Here is a 13,247-nt window from a genome sequence, read left to right as displayed (position 1 = left end):
CCAAGATTACTAGTTTTTTCAAGATACAATAGATAAACACATGGAATTTTTGTCATTTCTTACACATTTGCTGTGTACCATTCAATAAGGTAATTAAAACCTCTTGTTTTAATTTAATATTGTTTTTTCTATTTTCCCACCTTTTTATTTATTATTATTTTTTAAAAATAAATTTATTTATTTATTTATTATTTATTTTTGGCTGCATTGGGTCTTCGTTGCTGCGTGCAGGCTTTCTCCAGTTGCGGCGAGCGGGGGCTACTCTTCGTTGCGGTGCATGGGATTCTCATTGCGGCGGCCTCTCCTGCTGAGGAGCACGGGCTCTAGGCACGTGGGCTCCAGCAGTTGTGGCACGCAGGCTCAGTCGTTGTGGTGCATGGGCTCAGTTGCCCCGAGGCATGTGGGATCCTCCCGGGCGAGGGCCCGAACCCGTGTCCTCCGCACCGGCAGGTGGACTCCCAACCACTGCGGCACCAGGGAAGTCCCTCCCACCTTTTTAATGAAATATTTTAAAGTTTCACAGATGTGTCATTTTATTTACCTTTAAATATGTCAGGATGTAGCTCTTATCAGGTTAGGATTTTAAAAAAATTTTCCACAGTGCCTTTCTACTACCATTTACAGCTTCTTAATAGTATCTAATACCTAGTACATAATTCAAAATTTCCTGATTGTGTAGGAAAAAATTACACTTTATAGATGGCTTGTTTGAATTAGGACTTGAACAAGGTCCACACATTGTATTAGGGTAGTGTTTTTTAAGTCTCTATAACAGTCTGTCCACTTCACCAATAATGCTGCACCCAAGACCCTATAGAATTTCCTACATTCTGGATTTGGCTAATTGCCTGCTTTTAGTATTGTTTACTTATTCCTCCACCCTCCATTTTTTCCCCCTACAAACACATATTAGTTAGATCTAGAAGCTTGATTAGATTTGGATTGGGGGTGGGGGGCCAAGAATACTTCATAGGAGGTACTGGGTGCTTCCTGTTGAAGTACACGATGTGTGAATGCTGCTCTCTCTAGAGATAAATTTGGTCAGTGGGTCAAATGCTGTAAGCCTGCTCAATGTGTTTTTAGGTCCCCCCTTCCCCCAATCTTTCACTTATATGGTTTTAACACCTATTAATGATTGTTGAGGAGATGACATTTAACTGGAGACTGGAAGGTTTAGGATGAGTCAGTCTTGTACAGAACTGTGTTCAAAATGAAGGAACAATGTGTACAAAGGCCCGCTTTGAGAAACTAAAAGATCAGTGTGTATGAGGTGCAGGGAGTGTGGGGAAGAGCAGTGTAAGTTGGAAAGACTGGCAAGGTGCTGAGGGCCTAGGCTCTTTATTTTTCGAAGAGTAGCAAGCAGTGGAGCAAGGCCTGGCAGGGTAGGATTGTTCATTTTATTTTGGTTTTCTAATCCTGGCTGTAGTGTGGAGTTCGGATTGAAGTGGGGTTAGAGAGACAGTTAAGTGTCTATTGCAGTGACACAGGCAAGAAATAATTTTTTAATTTGGGGAATTGGTGGTGAAGATGAAGAGAGGGCATGGTTTTGAAAGATTTAGGAGTTAAAATCCATAAAGTTTGATGATGTGATAATGGGGGAAGAGGGAGAGATCAAGATGACTCTAACTTTCTGGTTTGAGAAACTGAAAGTAAAAGAATAAGCTTTAGCCTTGGGCAAGTTATTTGACTTCTTTAAGCCTCAGTTTTCTGTACTAAGGAGAGACTAACAGTATCTAACCCTGTTGCACTCAAAACAGATTCCAGGTGGAAAAGGGACAAGATCTTGCTTTGGGTTCAGAGCCCATCAACTGACTTCATTTCTCACATATATCCGAGAACAATTCCTTTCCTCATGATATTTTTCTCTCCTATTCTTTCCAGTGTTCTCCCATTTTAAAGTCCTCCCACTGCTATTGCCATTCCCTCTCATTCCTCCTCTGCCTTGCAATCAAAAGTAATTTGTCCTGCTCTGAACTTCTATGGCCCTTATATCAGTATCTTTTTAATGGCACAACACTTTCTACCAGATGTTAAACCCTTATTGAGGTTTAAATTCTTCAGAGCTGCCAAGCGGTCAAGTCTTATTCCTACTAAGATGCTGAACTAGCATGACTGCTGACTCCTTTCTCTCAAATCATCCCTAGAGGGACTATAAAAGGAAAATACTGTGAGAAACAAATGGGTGGTGTGGACTTTTTTGAACTGCTTTGTGGGGTGGAGGTGGGGGTTGGAGGAGGGTGGGTCTTTGGCCTAGGACAGGAGTCAGCCAGGCATAGCTGTAGGAGAATAAAACTGTGGAAGAAGGGAACTATTGGAATACTGCTCTAGTTGCTCTTCTGCCTCATTACCTTGGAATTACCTTTTTCTACACTTGCTGTGACTGAGCCCTAGTCCAGCTCTCCTTAAGAGTAAATCAGGGCATTACAGAAGCATATACTTGTGAGGAGGAGTTGAGAAAAAAAAACAAGTGATGACTGACTTTAGGCAGTCACTTCACTGTCCGTTACCTTCTTAATTCTTAGGCCTCCCCAAATCCCTATCATAATGCTGTATCTCCCTGGGGAACAAAAGGTGAATCCTTGGTCTGAGCAGTGATTGTATGGGATGGATAGTGATTGTGGTTATCTGGTGCTTGGGATTTTCTACTTTAGTGTTTCTACTTTAGTGTTCATTTCCTACCTTACTCCAGCTTCCTGTGGCTGATTTTGGCTGGAATTTGGTCTTTTCCCTTATGCTTTGCCTATCAGAATAGCTGCTGTCCTCTAGGGAAAAATAACAGTGTTGAAGAGCACAGGTATTTCAAGAGGAGAACAATATGTAGGCTTCATTGGAATATAAATAATAGAACAGCTGGATCAAGAGTTTAAAGTTAGGGCTTCCCTGGTGGCTTAGTGGTTAAGAATCTGCCTGCCAATGCAGGGGACACAGGTTTGAGCCCTGGTCCGGGTCCCACATGCTGCGGAGCAGCTAAGCCCATGCGCCATGACTACTGAGCCTGTGTGCCACAACTACTGAGCCTGCATGCTACAACTACTGAAGCCCATGCGCCATGACTACTGAGCCTGTGTGCCACAACTACTGTGCCTGCATGCTACAACTACTGAAGCCCGTGCGCCTAGAGCCCGTGCTGCACAACAAGAGAAGCCACCACAATGAGTAGCCCTCGCTCGCCGCAGCTAGAGAAAGCCTGCGCACAGCAACGAAGACCCAGTGCAGCCAAAAATAAATAAATAAAATAAATAATTTTTTTTTAAAGTTTAAAATTAGACTGATAATCATTCTAGAAGAAGTAGGGATATTAACAACTTGAAACAAGAATAAGCAGAGGCTGATAGAACCAAGCAGAAATAGTAGGCTTGAAAAATATAGTGGTTGAAATAAAGCACATCACATCAGATGGATGTAACAGAATGGATACAATTGAATGAATTAGAATTCTAGATTGAGGAAATCTCCCAGAACAAAGGAGAAAAGGACAAAGAAAAAAATATATAAATGAAGGAGAATAGATGTAGAGGTACTCACATCTGAATAATAGGAATCTTAGAGAAATAAAAATGAAAAGGAGGAAGTATTGAAGAAATAATGGAAAAATTGTTCTCTTTTAGAATTAAAAAGGAAAAAGAAAGTCCCCAGATGGAAGGGTTTCTTAGAGTGCTAAAAATAAGAGGTCAGGAAAAACTCACTTCTAGACACATTATAGTGAAATTTAAGTGTATCACAGCAAAAGAAAATTGTAGGAGCCTCAGAGAGGAAGAACAAATCACACACAAAAGAGCAAAAATTGAATTGACATCAGAGTTTTGAAGAACATCGCTAAATGCAAGAAGACAAAAGAATGTTTTTAGGGTTTTGTAGGGAAACTTAGAGTTTTATACCTAACCACATTTATTTAAATAGGAGGGGATGATACAGATATTTTCAGGCATATGAAGTATTGGAAGCATTGCCACCTAAAGGCCCACATTGAAGACAGTTCTAGATGAAGTACTGAGAGATTCAAATCCAGAAAATGTTACAAGAGATATATGAAATAAAGGTAATCAGATACCTTGTTATCATTTATTGTTGTAAAGGCTAAGGCCAAAGGGGGAAAAAAAAAGAGAAAAGGAAAATTCAAGAGAGAGAAAAAGGTATTTACTCCAGAATTTAAAGTCCAAGTGATATCGTGCTAAAGTTCATATCTTAGTAGCAGGGAGACAGAGATACAATTTTAAGAAAGGTAAAAGGAAGACTAGGACAAACTGGAATGCTAAATTCAGATGGTAGAGACAGGGACTTCCCTGGTGGTCCAGCGGTTAAGACTCGGAGCTCCCAGTGCAGGGGCCGGGGTTCGATCCCTGGTCAGGGAACTAGATCCCGCATGCCACAACTGAAAGATCCCAAGTTCCACAACTAAGACCCGGTGCAGCCAAATAAATAAATAAATACTTAAAAAAAAAAAGTGGGGGAGACTTCCCTGGTGGCACAGTGGTTAAGACTCCATGCTCCCAATGCAGGGGGCCCAGGTTCCATCCCTGGTCAGGGAACTAGATCCCACATGCGTGCCACAACTAAGAGTTTGCATGCCACAACAAAGGAGCCCACGTGCTGCAACTACAGAGCTGGAGAGCCTCAACTAAGGCGCCTGTCCAGTGCAACCAAATAATAAGTAAATATTAAAAAAAAAAAGGAACTCTTTGGAAATTCCAAAACTTGTTCTTAAAAAAAAAGAAAAGAAAAAAGATGATAGAGACAGATTTATATCAATTACAATAAATGGACTAAATTCACCAAAGATAAAAATTGACAAATTGGATTAAAAAACTCAAAATCCAGATATATGCGTTTTACAAGGGCACGCAAAAATTGAAATTAAAAGACTGGGGAAATACATACCTGGAAGTACTAACTAAAAGAAAGTTGGCATGACCATACTAATACAAGATAAAATATACTTTAAGACAGAATGTCTTAATTGGGATGGAAAGAAACACTACATAATTATAATCACTATATATTAATCACTCACCAAGAAGATATAGCAGTTTAAAGCATGAATGCCTCTGATTAAAAATCCTTACAACAGATGAAGTGAGATTGGTAGAACTACACTGGGATCAATGGAGAAATCCACCATCATGGTGGGAGATTTCATTACATCTCTTAATTAATTATATGTCAAGCTGACAAATTGGTAGAAATAGAAGACTGTAAAAAACCAACAAGCTTAACCTAATGAACATAGAGTTTTGCACGCATTTAGTATGGAATTGATCATCAACTAGACCATGGTGAAAGCCGTAACAATTTCAAAGATCAAGTTTTATGCAGAGGGTGATCTTTCTCACTGTGTTGCTAAATTAGTGGTTAATCACAAAAACATACATTTGAGAAATACAGTATGCATAGGCATAGCTATATAATTCATGGATTAAATAAATTATGGAAATTTAAAAATACCTACAGCTGAATGAGAATGAAGACTTTATATATCAAAACCTATGAGCTTAATAAAAAAGTAGTGCTGGGGTAGGAGGGGGAAGGAATTTTTAGCCTTAAATATTCAATTATAAAAGGAGTAAACTAAGTGTCTAATTTATAATAATAATCAGGAAATGAACAGAATAAATTTTTTAAAGTAAGATATGTTAAACAATATCATGAATGGAAAGAAGGATGCAACTGTACACTAAATAAAGATTAAAAGAATACTATCAACTATATGCCAGCAATTTTGAAGACTTAGACAAAATGGAAGAAGAAAAAAGCTTGAATAATCTAATATTTACTAAGCTAAAGCAGCAATTAAAAATCTTCCCACAGGACTTCCCTGGTGGCGCAGTGGTTAAGAATCTGCCTGCCAATGCAGGGGACACGGGTTTGAGCCCTGCTCCAGGATGCTATGGAGCAACTAAGCCTGTGTGCCACAACTACTGAGCCTGCACTCTAGAGCCTGTGAGCCACAACTGCTGAGCCCGCGTGCCACAACTACTGAAGCCCACGCACCTAGAGCCTGTGCTCTGCACCAAAGAGAAACCACCACAATGAGAAGCCCACGCACCACAACGAAGAGTAGCCCTTGCTCGCTGCAGCTAGAGAAAGACTGCGCACAGCAGCGAAGACCTAACGCAGCCATAAATACATAGATACATACATACTTCATCTTTCCATGAAGAAAGCACTGGGTTTTATAAGTTTTATAGGTGAGGTCAGAAATCTTTCAAAGACTACAACATCTCAATTTTGTTATAGAATTTCTTCTCAGGCAGTAGACAAATAGGGACTATTTGCCAGCTAACCCTGACATCCAAATGAGACAGAAACTTGACAGTGGAAAATAACAGACTTATTTCATTCACTAGTAGAGACTTTACAACCTAAACAAAATATTAGCAAATCAAAACCAACAGTATGCAAAAAAGGATAATATCCAAAACCAAGTTGGATTTATCTCAGGTGTGCAAGGATTTCTGTATTAGAAAATCCATAAGTGAAATTCAAAATTTATCACATTAATAGATTAAAAAACCAAAAAAATCATGATCGTTTTAATAGGTGCAGAAAAAGCATTTTCTAAATCACTCTTCCATGATACAATCCTTTTTTTAAAAAATTTTGTTGAAGTATAGTTGATTTACAATGTTGTGTTAGTTTCAGGTGTACAACACAGTGATTCAGTTATATATATATTCTTTTTCAGATTCTTTTCCCTTACTGGTTATTACAAAATACTGAGTATAGTTCCCTGTGCTATACAGTAGGGCCTTGTTATCTATTTTGTATGTAGTAGTGTGTATGCCCATGATATATTCTTTTTTTTTAAAGTTTTTTATTAACCACATTAAAAAAAACTTTATTTATTTATTTGGTTGCACTGGGTCTTAGTTGTGGCAGGTGAGCTCCTTAGTTGTGTCATTTGAAGTCTTAGTTGCAGCATGTATATGGGATCTGGTTCCCTGACCAGGGATCAAACCCTGACCCCCCTGCATTGGGAACTCAGGGTCTTATCCACTGTGCCACTAGGGAGGTCCCCATGATATATTCTTAATGAGGAGCAAAAGGAACCCTTCCAAAATGATAAAGAATAGCCATAAGAAAAAAATAGAGAAAACATGTTATGTAGGGAAACATTAGAAGCACTCCCTTTAAAATCAGAGACAAAAATGCCTGATACCGTGTGTACTCAACATTGTATTGACAGTCCTAAGCAGTAATGTAAGACGAGTAGAAGAAATTAGAGGCACAAGAACTGGAAAGGAAGGAATAAAATTTTATCTGCAGGTGATATGGTCATTTACATAGAAAACAGAAGGATCCACAGACAAATTATTAAAAATAATTATGTAAGTTTAGCAGGTGACTGGATTTAAGATTATTGAAAGTCACTTGTATTTCTGTACGTATGCAAAAACCACTAAAAAACAATGAAAGAGAAGGCATCACAGTAGTATCAATATCAACTTTAGAAATCAGTCTAACACAAATGTGCTAGACCACTAAATGGAAAATTGTACAACTTTTCTAAGAGATATTAAATAAGATCTTAATAGAAGAATATGTCATGTTAATGAATTGAAAAACAGCTTGATCTATATATTAAATGTAATTTCATTCATAATCCCAACAGGGACTTTCATGGAACTTGATGATGCTAAATTTTATATAGAAGAGTTAAGGACCCAAGAATAGCTGGTCACTTCTAAAAAGGAAGGGGAGGGGAAAACTTGCCCTGTGGGATAGCAAGAATCCTGATAAGATATAAGAATTAAGATAGTGTCAGGGGCTTCCCTGGTGGAGCAGTGGTTAAGAATCTGCCTGCCAATGCAGGGGACACAGGTTCAAGCCCTGGTCCGGGAAGATCCCACATATTGCCGAGCAACTAAGCCTGTGAGTCACAACTACTGAGCCTGCGCTTTAGAGCCAGCGAGCCACAACTACTGAAGCCCACGCACCTAAAGCCTGTGCTCTGCAATAAGAGAAGCCACTGCAGTGAGAAGCCCGCACACCACAACAAAGAGTAGCCCCCACTTGCTGCAACTAGAGAAAGCCTGCGTGCAGCAATGAAGACCCAACGCAGCCAAAAAAACTTTAAAAAATAAATTTAAAAAAAAAGTGTCAAATTGTATAGACAAGAAGATCAAACCAGTGGACTAGAATAGAAAACTCATAAACACTCATGCGTGTTGATACACAACAAAGGTGGCTGTCAGTCAAGGTCATGTTCAATAAATTGAGCTGGGAAAAAAATGGCCATCCATATAGAAAAAGAATAAAACTGACCTCTAAAAAGAAAAAAGTCAACTATAGACGGATTAAGGGTTTAAATGTCATAAACAAAAATTTAAAAGTTTTAGTAGACATCCCCCTCCCCCCCACACACAAATCTTAGTAGAAAGTCTAGGTGAAAATGAGACCTTGGAGAGTAAAAGATTGTTTAAGCCAGGCAGAGATCATTGACTAAAAAATAGAAGATTGATAAATATAAATTTGACTTCATTAAAATTAAGTTTTTGCTCAAAAAGATTTTTCCACCTTCTAGAAAATGGAAAGGACATTAAAAATTGGGAGAAGATATTTGCAAGACATCCAACTGACAAAGGGTTAATATTAAAAATATGTAAAGAACTATTACAAATCAGTAAGTATAACAAAATCAATTAGAAAAGTGTGTAAAAGACAACACATTTCACAGAAGAGGGAACACATATGGCTGATAAGCATGTAAAGAGATAGCATCATTAGTGATCAGGGAACTGTAGACCAAGCCCATACCTATTTGATTGGGAAAAATTAAAAAGTCTTAGGACATCAGATGTTGGAAAGGAGGTAGATTCACGGGGTATCTTATACATTGCTGATAGGATTATAAATTGGTGCAAACACTTTGAGGACAGTTTGGTGTCAGATCCTAAAGTTGAATATTCATATATGCCATAACCCAGCAATCTGTCTTGTAGATATGCCCACGAGATACTTTTTGGCACATGTAGAAGAACGTTAATAGCACTATTCATGATAGTGAAAGCCTAGAAACAACTCAAATGTCCATTACACGCTGGAAATATACAGCAAAGTAAATAAAGAATAAACTATGCTATGACATGGATGAACATTGAAAACATTATGCTAAATGAAATAAGCCAGACACAAGGACAAATATTGTATGATTTCATTTATATGAGGTACCTAGAATGGGCATATTCATAGAGACAGAAAGTAGGGTAGTGGTTACCAGGGTCTGGAGAGAGGGGATAGTGAGTTATTGTTTTATGAGTACAGAGTTTCAGTTTGCAGTGATGAAAAAGTTCTGGAGATGGATAGTGGTGATGGTGTACAACATTGTGAATGTACTTCATGTCACTGAATTGTAAATTTAGAAATGGTAATGGGATAGGGAAGGGAAGGACTGGGAGTTTGGGATTAGCAGATGCAAATTATTATATATAGGATGGATAAACAACAAGGTCCTACTGTATAGCACAGGGAACTGTATTCAGTATCCTGTGATAAACCATAATGGAAAAGAATATGAAAAAGAATTTATATATGTATAAGCGAGTCACTTTGCTGTGCAGCAGAAATTAAGCACAACATTGTAAATCAACTATTCAATAAAAATTTTAAAAATGGTAAGCTTTATGTTATATGAAGGAACTCAAGTGACACGAAAGTAGGAATTTATTTTAGTGAAACAAAAATTCCTAAAATTACATACAACATACTTCCTTTTTGTGAGTTAAAAGCAGCTAAAATGAAAATATGTACTTTTTAGGATTCCATTTTGGTGGAGTAAAGTACATAAAAAGGAAGGGAAGAAAATCAAAACAGAATTCAGGATGATTGTTGGGAGGAGGCAGGGGAATGGGGGGGGATCTTATGGGTAAATATAGACTGTTGCCAGAGTCCTAGTTTGTGGATGTTTACTGCAGTATTAAGAAAACTTAAGTAAAAGTGGGCCATGTGTGGATGAACAATGAGAGTATGTATTGAAGGAAAGAATTGTGATTAATTCTGTGTACTTGAAGTCTAATGGGAAAAAAATATTGCTAAGTGGGGACTTCAGAGCTGTTCTGAGTTTAAAATCTTGACTTCAGCAGTTTACTAATTGTGTGATCTTGGGCAAATAATGTCCCTGTGCTTCTCTTGCTTCATTTATAAAGTAAGGATAATAATATTGCCTACATCATAGGATTAGTTAAGTATTAAACAGATTAATATATGTGCTGGTACAGATTAAGCTCTATATAAGTCTTTGCCATTTATTTCTTATGATGCTATGTGTTGAGTTCTGTGGGATGAACATGCCATTCTATGTGTTGGTTCTGGTGGTCTCACTTGTAGTCTCTCATGCAGCTGGAGTTAGGTGTCACCTGAGGCTGGAATGTCCCAAGATGTGTGATACTTTGGAGGGTATGGTTGGAAAGCTGAACTCAGCTGGGTGACTGAGCCTCTCCACGTGGCCTTTTTGTGTGGTGTCCGGTAGAGTAGCCAGTTGGGAGATGTGGTTTATTGGGGGCCATTTTTGGAAACTGTCCAAACTATTATTAATATTTGTATCCATCTTGTTGTTCTACTATGTACATAATTGACAGTTTAGGCACTGGGGATATATTAATGAACAAATACATAGAAATCCCTTCCCACTTACAGCTTATGTTTTACATGATAAAAATTAAAATGTATATAGTGTGTTGGTTGGTAACAAGGACAGTGAAGAAAAGAAGAATAAAGCAGGGAAGGAGATAGGGAATACTGGGGGTTGGGAGTTGCAGTTTTTAAAATGTGTGGTCACATTTAAAATGTGTGGCCTCATTGATAAAATGACATTTTGAGCAAAGACAAAAGGAGGAGGTTAGGAGCCAGAGGGGCAAGGGTGGAAGCAAGAAAACCTTTAGGAGCTAAGGCAGTTCAGAGACGGGCAGTTTGGTTAGTGTAGTAATAACGGAGGTAGTGAGAAATGCTTTGATTTTGGATATATATTGAAGATAGAGCTTCAGAATTTATTCATAGACTGGGTGTGAAGTGTGAGGAAAAAAAGGAATCGAAGATAGCTTCACGGTCATTGACGTGAGCAACTGGAAGGATGGAGCTGCCATTTAATGAGATGGGGGAGACTATAGCACTAGCAGGTTTAGGAAGATGAGATGTTTTTTGTTTTTGTTTAATTTTTGAATTTTATTTTATTTATGTTTTTATACAGCAGGTTCTTATTAGTCATCAATTTTATACACATCAGTGTATACATGTCAATCCCAATCGCCCAATTCATCACATCACCACCCCCACCCCCCCGCTGCTTTCCCCCCTTGGTGTCCATACGTTTGTTCTCAAGATGAGTTTTGTTTTTGTTTTTTTAAAAATAAGGTTTGAAATGCCAGTTAAAAGCTAGCTGCTTTAAAATGACAAGTTATGGGACTTCCCTCGTGGCACAGTGGTTAAGAATCTGCCTGCCAGTGCAGGGGACACAGGTTTGAGCCCTGGTCCAGGAAGATCCCACATGCCACAGAGCAACTAAGCCCGTGCGCCACAACTACTGAGCCTGTGTGCCACAACTACTGAAGCCCAAGCACCTAGAGCCTGTGCTCCACAATAAGAGAAGCCACCGCAATGAGAAACCCACGCACCGCAACGAAGAGTAGCCCCCGCTCGCCACAACTAGAGAAAGCCCACGAGTAGCAACGAAGACTCAGCGCAGCCAAAAAATAAACAAACAAACAAATAAATAAATTTACAAAAAAACCCTATAAGTTATGCTTGTATCCTGTTTGACTTCCCATTTTGTAGCAAGGGAAGCTGATAGAAGTGTTGCAGGAAAGAGAGTGGGGCATGAGAGGATGGTCATGTCCCAGGTCTCAGGCAAGTCCGGGTATGGGTTCTTGGCTTTGCGCAGTAAAGAATTCAAGAGCAAGCCGTAGTAAAATGAAAGATGATTTATTCAGGGAGAAACACACTCCGTAGAGAGAGTGTGGGTCATCTCGGAAGGTGAGAGAGGCAGCAGGGTATGGGGTTGTCAGTTTTTATAGGGGTGGGTAATATCATAGGCTAATGAGTGGGAGGAGTATTCCAGCTATTTTGGGGAAGGGGTGGGGATTTTCAGGAATTGGGCCACCACCTACTTTCTGACCTTTATGGTCGGCCTTGGAACTGTCATGGTACCTGTGGGGGTGTAATTTAGCTTGCTGATGTGTTACAGTGAGTGTATACTGAGGCTCAAGGTCTAGTGGAAGTCGACTTGTCCTCCATCTTGGCTCTAGTTGGTTCTAACCAGTTTATGTCAGGTTCTTAGGCTGTGTCATTGTTTCAAAGGTTGTGTTGCAGGAAGGGGGACCCCTTTCAGGGCCCGAGAGTGGGCTGTTGTCTAACACTCAGAAATGAATTGTCTGAGGAGACACACGTGCTGACAAAGCAAGAGACTTCATTGGAAAGGGGCGCCCAGGCAGAGTAGGAGGGTAAGGGAACCCAGGAGGACTGCTCTGCCACGAGTGGCTTTCAGTCTTGGGTTTTATGGTGATGGGATTAGTTTCCGGGTTGGCCAATCATTTTGACTCAGGGTCCTTTCTGGTGGCGCGCAACTGCTCAGCCAAGATGGATTCCAGCGAGGAGGATTCTAGGAGGTTAGTAGGACATGTGGACTGGCGTCTCCTCTCTCCTTTTGACCTTTCCCATATTATTCTGGTTGGTGGTGGCTTGGTAGTTCCTTACCAAGGATCTCCTGTCCTAAAATAACTCATGCAAATTGTTACTGCTTTGCTTGGCCAGGGTGGGCGGTTTCAGTCAGTGTTTTACCTAACAGTTTACCTAACAGTTGTGCCCTGCCCCCTTCCTATCTCAGAAGGAGGGTTGAATTTATACTTTGTTGTCCTTAATAAGTCTTTTCAGAAGAGTGAGGAATCTTGTTAGCTGTAAACCAGACTCTGTTTTTTTTTTTTTTTTTTTTTTTTTTTACAGTGTGGACCAGTTTTTTTTTTTTAAGTCTTTATTGAATTTGTTACAATATTGCTTCTGTTTTATGTTTTGGATTTTTGATGGGGAGGCATGTGGGATCTTAGCTCCCCGACCAGGGATCGAACCCACACCCCCCTCATTGGAAGGCGAAGTCTTAATCACTGGACCGCCAGAGAAGTCCCCAGACTCTGTTGATTTTTTTATTTATAAATTTCACTGACTTCTGTCACCTTTTTACTAGAAAAAATTCTGAAGGTAAACTCAAGTTTATTTAAAAATTTATTTTCCTTCTCTATGGCTTTTTTTTTTTTAAGGACAAA

Source organism: Hyperoodon ampullatus (genome assembly GCF_949752795.1).
Source record: "Hyperoodon ampullatus genome assembly, chromosome: 2".
Taxonomy (NCBI): domain Eukaryota; kingdom Metazoa; phylum Chordata; class Mammalia; order Artiodactyla; family Ziphiidae; genus Hyperoodon; species Hyperoodon ampullatus.
Note: the sequence above shows the minus strand (reverse complement) of the source record.